Raw genomic sequence first — 8140 nt, 5'->3', positions numbered from 1 at the left:
TAGTAAGTGAAAACTTTTTTTTTTCTGATAATTCCCCATGGAGATTTCTTCCTTAGAACTTTTTCTTAACTCACATGTCACCACTGCTTCAGAGATGATGTAAAGTAGCTGGGAGAGACCTCCATGCCCTTATATTTTGGCAATTGTTTAAGATGCCTCATCTTGGCTTCAATCCCCATTTTCATAGTGGCCTAGTTATAGGTCCCTGAGGGATGGTATTGTTTCTCCTAAACTCCAAAAATTGCCAAGTAACCTTTTTGCCATTTCCTTCTCAGCTTTTTCTCCTGTTTCTTTTTCCTCATTTTCATTTCTGCTGTTCCTCCTTTGTTTCTTGTCACTTTGGGATATTTATATGTTGGTAAAAATCTTCTTACTCATATCATGACCAGCAACATTAGCCAGTTCTCAAAATGCCCAATTGGGTCTGCATTCATCATCATTTATTAGAGTTTGTGCCTATTCTAATCTGTAATTTGAATTGAAAGCTACTGTCAAGACTGACTCGTGAAAGACAACACTTTCACCTACAGTTCTTCACTCTCAGCTTGACAATAACAGGGAGGGAGGGTGGTTGGAATGCAGGAGAAAAAGAATGGTATTCAAGCATCCGTAGGCACCATGGAACATTGCTGGCACCCAAAGGATTATCAACCAGATGCCCTGACATTGCAGACTGTTTCCCATAAAAAAATGAACATGTGTGATTGGTGGATGTTTTGGAATGTGGGTGGCCCATAGGAAAAAGGGGAAATTAACTACACTTGCTTTTCCGTAGGGAAACGCCAGAGCTGGTTTTGCTTCTTTTGTGCCAATGTAGTCTATTCAGTAAAATTAATGCTCTTGGTAAAAATAATGTCACAGGAGTTTCTTTTTCTGGATTTGCTAACTGGACAATTGACAGCTATATTTACAGAGACTCATCCATTTCAGCATATCAATCTTACTGAGAGTATCCATATCTTTTTGAGCTTCTATCTCAAGGATTCTTGTGCAATAATTTTCTTAACTTGTTGTTCAGGTGCTGCTCAACAAGAGGAGGAAGCTCACAACTTCTAATGTAGTTTGCATGTTATATTATTTGGGAAAAGTCTAACTGAAGCTTAGATTGTTGTAGCTAACAAAGATTTTGGAGTTTTCATAGAAAAAAATCTACATAGCTAAGGATTGAACTGAAGAGCTTGGTTATTTGCTTGCAAATAACATCATCACTGCCATACAAGTAACTCTTCACCAATAATTATATACTCCAGTTTCTGACTGCATATATAGTGTTTATATTCTCAATTCATCTCAGACTTTGGCTGCTGGAGTTGTTTCATCCACAGCCAATGAATTCTTTGATTGTGTTTTAGGAATAATGCATTTAGATCTCAGACTTCAGTCACATATATACATATAGGAGTATGAGTATAACTTTAGCTTTACTCTTCGGTAATTGGAGCTAAAGACCCCAAATATCAGTGAATTACAGGAAACTATATTACTTTTAGTATAGTTTAATAATAATTTAATATTGTAATATATTATATTTAATATAATATCTATTAGACTAATTGGTCTGAACTATCTCAAGGAAGTGTTTATATTTTCTAAGTCTTAAGAAATTCCATTGAGGCTAACGGAATCTATGTTTTAATAATAGATACTTCGTTATGCTGTTTTCCATAATTAACAGGTGTCTTCTGTATGGTCAACATTACATGATTTACTTCAATATTCTATTTTTTAAAAAAAGTCTACAGCATTTTCTTAATTTACATGGTTTTTGTATGTTTGCATATCTCTTCCTTATCCTTCTTTTTTTTAAATGCTATCCAGAAATACAATTAAGATTCTTATGATCAAAAAGAAGCATTCTCTGAAAGTCTCTTAATTGACCTTTTTGTCACTTCTTCACTGGGAAGTAGTCACAAGTGATGAAAACAGACTTGCAGGGACTGAGAGACTTGATAGTATCACAGGAATGGTGCAGAGATGAAGACAAATGAATGCAGAGTGCCTGTGGAAAAGATGAAAAGAATGTGGAGTTCAGCAAAACAGTATTTTACTGTGTTGGTTTTTCTCTTGAAGTACGGAAAAAGTGGCAAGCAATTTCTCATCTCTGGGGATTTCAGGGAGGGAATAATTATGATAAGTATTGCTACAGTCACTTTGTTTGCTCTTGTTCATAGCTGTTGAATGAGCCAGTAGAAATCACAAAACACAAAAATTGATCAAAGAGTTAATCTATAATGTGGTTGCCATATTCATTTTAGAAATAACAAAGCTAAACTATTATAAGAAACCTTATTTCTAATATGTATTGAAGAAGGAGTAGTAATACCTTTTTCTCATTTTTATAGACATGAGACTACTGTGTTTTAACAAATTTGACTAATAGGCAAATAACCATATAACGTTAAAGTTATCTGATGAATGATAAGCATAGAGACTTTGAGATAAATTTGCATCAGATTTTTCATCCAGAGCATACCTACCTATACTTATAATTACACATTGTGAAAGGTTTCTTTTCAATTTGCTGCACATAATAGCCTGTTTTGCATTGATTTCTGGGGAAGATATGGTATGATATAAGAAACAGAAGTGCTTGCTGGTGTTTTTTAACTTGAACCACAAAAACAGATTAGTTTATTATAGGGTTAAACATTTTTTTTGCTTATACAGTAAAAGAGATATTGACTTAGCTATTAGGCTTGAAACTTGGCATTTGTAATCTAACTGATGAAATCTATGATTATGTTAAATCTAAAAACAGCTTGATAAAAGTGACCAACAAGTTTAAAAGTTCAAGAATTGTCTCAGAATAAGCACAAGGCAACGTTTATCATTAACTAAAGTAGATGTTCTTCAAGGATGATTTGAGCTTAGTGTAAACCAATGGTGAAATGTAAAATTTGTTACTACCAGTTCTGTGGGCGTGGCTTGGTGGTGGTGGGGGTAATGTGACTGGGTGGGCTTGGCCAACTTTTTTTTTTTTTTACTTTTAAAACCATTTTTTTCTACAACCTCTTCGGCCAAAGAGGTTGTAAACAAATGCTTTTAAAAGCCTCTGCCGATCAGGCAACTCAGCTGGGATCGTCAGAGCCTTTTAAAAGCATTTTTTCTACAACCTCTTTGAAGTTGTAAAAAAAATGCTTTTAAAAGCTTCTGACGATCCCAGCTGAGTTGCCTGATTGTCAGAGGCTTCTTTTCTTTTAAAAGCCTCTGATGATCCCAGCTGAGTTGCCTGATCATCAGAGGCTTTTTTTTTCGGCCAAAGAGGTTGTAGAAAAAATGCTTTTAAGAGCCTCTGATGATCCCAGTTGAGTCGCACGATCATCAGAGGCTTTTTTTTTTACTTTTAAAAGCATTTTTTCAGCCAAAGAGATTGTAGAAAAAATGCTTTTAAAAATAAAAAAAAGAGCCTCTGATGATTGTGCAGCTCAGCTGGGCATGGGGGGGGGAGCAGGGATTTTTGCTATCGGTTCTCCGAACCACCCGCCAACATCGCTACCGGATCGGGTGATCCGGTCCAAACCAGGAGCATTTCACCCCTGATGTAAACTCCATTACAGACCTCCATTCCCATAACATTTAAAATGTAATAGAATCTTAAGCTTGTACAATCTTAGTTTTAAATGTGAAATGCTGCCAAAGAACAGCAAAAGTGAGGCAAGAAATTATAAATTGTCAAACAACAGTAGCTCAACGAAGCCTTTTAGATGTCAGTTCAGATAGACATCTTAGTGCTGTAGGAAGTTAGCACCCATCCCTTTCCTAGAAGAATGAAATATTTTAGGAAATATTAAAAAGGCAGAATATTATGTTTCCCTGTTTGAGAAATGGAGAAACTTGTTTTAAAGACAAAGCAACTCCCACCTTCCTGCCTCCCCCCCCTTTGTTAATGGGCCAGAGGCAAAAACTCAATCTTTGACAATAGTACCCATCTGCAACACAATAGCAACAGAAACTAACCCAATGGGACCCATCTAGGACAGAAACTCACCACATGGCACCTGGGAAGATTACATCAGCCAGCAAGGCTAGCTAAGACCCCCACCCCCTGGGAGCCTGACAACCAATCAGGATACTCTTTTGGGGCCCCAGGAAGTTCAAAGCCAGAGAAAGCATAAACCCGTGGTGTTAGATCAGGCGCAGGAAATGAAGACGTGACCAGCTCGATACATTAAGTAACTTTATTACCTACAGTAACAAGACTGGCTGTGTGCTGCCGGAGCTCTCCTTATATTCGCTCCGGCAGCCGCACCGCCCCTAGACAGCTATTCAAACTTCCCGCCCGATGGCTGGCAGCCAATCCGGGCGGGTGTCCTTATAAGGACATAACACTCCTCCCCTCCTAGTTAGAAAACAGTCACTCAAAGTTAATGAATGTTACGTAATCGCGCAGGTACGTAGGAGCTAGGCACCCTAGTTGACCTGCGCAGTCTCACTTCTTCCTTGACACCGACCTGGACGGACGGGGTTCCTGTGTCTCCTGGTTCCCTCCCCGGAACCGGGCTTGGTTCGGCTGGCGAGTGTGCGGGGTCACTCCCAGCGCCTCCGGCCGAACCGTGGATCTCGGACTGCTGGTTTTGATGGTCTTCCTCCTGTCTATGCATCCGTCATCTCGGCGTGGCCACTCGGTGCCGACCCAGGAAGAGCGTCTGAGTCTCGGTAAGTCCTTGGTTGTCACTTGCTCCTCCCCGGTCTCCCGGGCTCTGTGGTTCAGCTGCGGTTCGGTTTCTTGTTGTCGGGGGGGGGGGTGTCTCAGACCGGTGCCCTCGGGTCTGGTCTCTCGGCGGTGGGTGGTGCTGACCTTGGTCGTGGGGTCCGACCGCACAGGGGTGGTGCAGGCCTCCTTGGTCGGGGTGGCGGAGACCTTCCTTGCCGGGCTGGCATTGGCCTACCCTGTCGGGTCGGCGGTGGTCGTCTTGGTCGGGTTGTTGTGGGGCTACCTCCGCGGGGCGGTGGAGGTCTCCCCTGCCGGGGTGGCGCTGTCCTCCCTGGTCGGGGCGTTGTAGGCTTTCCCTTCACCCTAGTCCCTGGTCTACCGCAGGTCGGTGGCTGGGGTCTTCTGGGCTGGGGTGTTGTTGCTGGGCTGCCCTCTGTGCTGGGTGGAGGTCCCCCTCACCAGGGTGTTGTGTGCCATCCTCACCCATGAGCTGTGGTGTGCCCACCGCGGGCGGTCCCCGGTCTACTGCTGTCCTTGGCTGGCAATCCTCATTGCTCTGGGCCCGTCTGCTGCCCCAGCCGGGTGGCCGGGGTTCACCCTGGTTGAGAAGTCCCCGGTCTACTTCTCTGGCATTCTGTTGCCCTGGTCGGTCGGGTCTTTGCTTCCCGACCTCACCGGGGTGTTGTTGGCCTGCCTTGCTGGGGGTGGGTGGGCCGACCTCGCCGGGGTGTTGTTGGTCATCCTCGACAGGGTGTCGGGGGCATGCCTCGCCAGGGTGTTGTAGGCCTACCTTGCCAGAGTGTTGTAGGCCTACCTCGTTGGGGTGTTGTAGGCCTACCTCGTTGGGGTGTTGTAGGCCTACCTCGTCAGGGTGTTGCAATGCTACCTCGTCGGGCTGGTTTTGTCCTACTTCCCTCCACCTTTTCCGGAGCTGGTCGATGTGACGTCTACAGACCTGTCCATCTTCCAGCTCCACTGTGTAGGACTTCGGGCCGGTTGAGCTTTCTATTTTCCCCTTCAGCCATTTTGGAGAGCCGTGGAAATTCAGTGCGAAAACCGGATCTCCTATGTTGAAGGCGCGAAGCGGGCAGCTGGCCGTGGCGGTCACTTCTGAGCTGTATTGTGGGTGCAGCCGGTCCAATGGTGACCTCAGCCTTCTGCCCATCAACATCTCAGCTGGGCTCTTGTGGGTGGTGGCATGCGGCGTGATGTGTTGGGTGAGGAGGAAGTTGTCAATTCTTTCCTGCCAGTCGCCCGTGCCCATTTTGGTGAGTGCCTCCTTGGTGAGTCTAACCATCCGTTCAGCCTGTCCGTTCCCAGCTGGCCTGTAAGGGGCGGACAGGGCATGGCGGATGCCCAGTCCGGCCAGGAATGCCTCCATGGCCAGGGACGTGAGTTGGGGCCCGTTGTCAGAGACCAGCACATCCGGCAGTCCATGGGTGGTGAAAAGGCGGCCTGGATCGTCGCTTTAGTTGTGGTAGATGCCATGGGTACCACCCCGAGCCACTTGGAGAAGGCATTGACGACGATGAGTAGGTGGCACCCCTGCATCGGACCCGCAAAGTCGATGTGGATCCTCGACCAGGGACTGCTGGGGTCTCCCACTTCGTTGTTTCGGCTTGGGGCGGCGCTGGGTGTACTTCTTGGCACGGGTCACATCTGGAGACCCATTATTCGATGTCTCGGTCCAGTGATGGCCACCAGACGTAACTCCGTGCCAGGGCTTTCATGCGGACGATGCCGGGGTGCCCATTGTGCAAGGTCTCTAGCGTTCTTCTTTGCAAAGTGCTGGGAATCAGCACCCTGTCTCCCCATAGCAAACAGCCTCTCATGGTGGACAGCTCCTTTTGCTTCCTGATGAAGGGGCTGAATTTCTCCTCTGCCTTCTCCGTCGGCCACCCTCTGAGGATCCAGGATCTCACTTGGCGGAGTGTGGGGTCCTTTTGAGTGTGGACGGCCACATCTGCAGATGAGACTGGGCAGCTGTTGTTGTTGTCGATGTGGAAGAGGTCGAGCGTGGGGGCTGGGTCTTCCACCGGGTCCTTTGATGGGCATCTGCTCAGCGCATTGGCATTTCCTATGGATGTGCCTGGCTGGTGCACGAGCCTGTAGGAGTAGCCGGCTAGGAAGATGGCCCATCTTGTCATCCGCGGGGACATGAAGGTCGGGGTTGGTTGGTCGCCTGCGAGGAGTCCCAGGAGCGGCTTGTGGTCGGTCACTATGGTGAAGCTCCTCCCGTAGATGTACTCATGGAACCGTCTGACTCCTGCGACGATGGCCAGAACCTCTTTGTCCAGCTGGCTGTAGTTGCGTTCCGTGCTGGACATTGTCTTGGAAAAGTAGGCTATTGGGGCTTCTGAGCCATTAGGGAGTTCATGGCTGAGGACTGCCCCCACCCCGTATGGTGATGCGTCACAGGTGAGCTTGATTGGGAGCGTCTCGTTGTATTGTATGAGGACACTTTTGGATGTTAAGAGTCCTTTGACGGCCCGGAATGCTGCTTCCTCCTCCTGGTCCCACTTCCAGGAAGCTGCTTTCCCCAGCAGGCGGTGGAGTGGCTCAGCAACTGTGGCTTTCTGTTTGAGGAACATGGCATAGAAGTTAAGCAATCCAAGGAATGCCTGAAGCTCCGTTTTGTTTTTGGGGCTAGGGGCTTCATGGATAGCTTTAACTTTTGATTTGGTGGGGTGGATGCCAGTGCTATCTATGAGATAGCCCAGGAACTCGACCTCCTGGACTCCTAAGATGCATTTATCTCTCCTGACTCTCAAGCCCTTGGCCTTGAAGTGCTGCAGGACGAGCCTGAGCCTTTCAAGGAGTTGTGCTTTGGAATCTCCGGAGATTATTACATCGTCAAAGTATGGCACCACCCCAGGAATGCCTTGGAGAAGGCGTTCCATCATTGATTGGAAGATGCCGGGGGCAGCACTGACTCCAAATTGGAGACGGTTGCATTTGAATGCCCCCCTGTGGGTGACTATTGTTTGGGCCTCCGCCATTTTTTCGTCGACTGGCAGCTGCTGGTAAGCCTGGGCCAGGTCCAGTTTGGCAAAAATTGAGCCAGTCCTCAGAGAATGCAGCAGATGTTGCACCACTGGGACTGGGTATGCGCTCTGTGCCAACGCCTTATTGATTGTACACTTATAGTCGGCGCAGATGCGCACAGATCCATCATGCTTCATTGGGGTCACAATGGGGGTTTCCCATGAAGCATGATCGATAGGTTCCAGAACGCCCTCGGCGATCAGCTTATCTAGCTGCTCGTCTACTTTTGGCCGCAAGGCAAACGGAACCCGGCGGGGCTTCAGCCTAATTGGGGTGATTCCCTTGTCCAAATTAAAAGAGATTGGCCTCCCCACAAATTTCCCCAGCTTACCAGCGAAGACTTCTTTGAACTCTTCGATGAGGTTGTTGAGTTCATCCCTCTGGATTTGATGGATGCCTCCGATCGATAACCCTAGTGGCTTGAACCACTCCACTCCTAGC

Source organism: Pituophis catenifer, unplaced genomic scaffold, assembly GCF_029215685.1.
Source record: "Pituophis catenifer annectens isolate HBS135680 unplaced genomic scaffold, rPitCat1.0.hap2 SCAF_4, whole genome shotgun sequence".
Taxonomy (NCBI): domain Eukaryota; kingdom Metazoa; phylum Chordata; class Lepidosauria; order Squamata; family Colubridae; genus Pituophis; species Pituophis catenifer.
Note: the sequence above shows the minus strand (reverse complement) of the source record.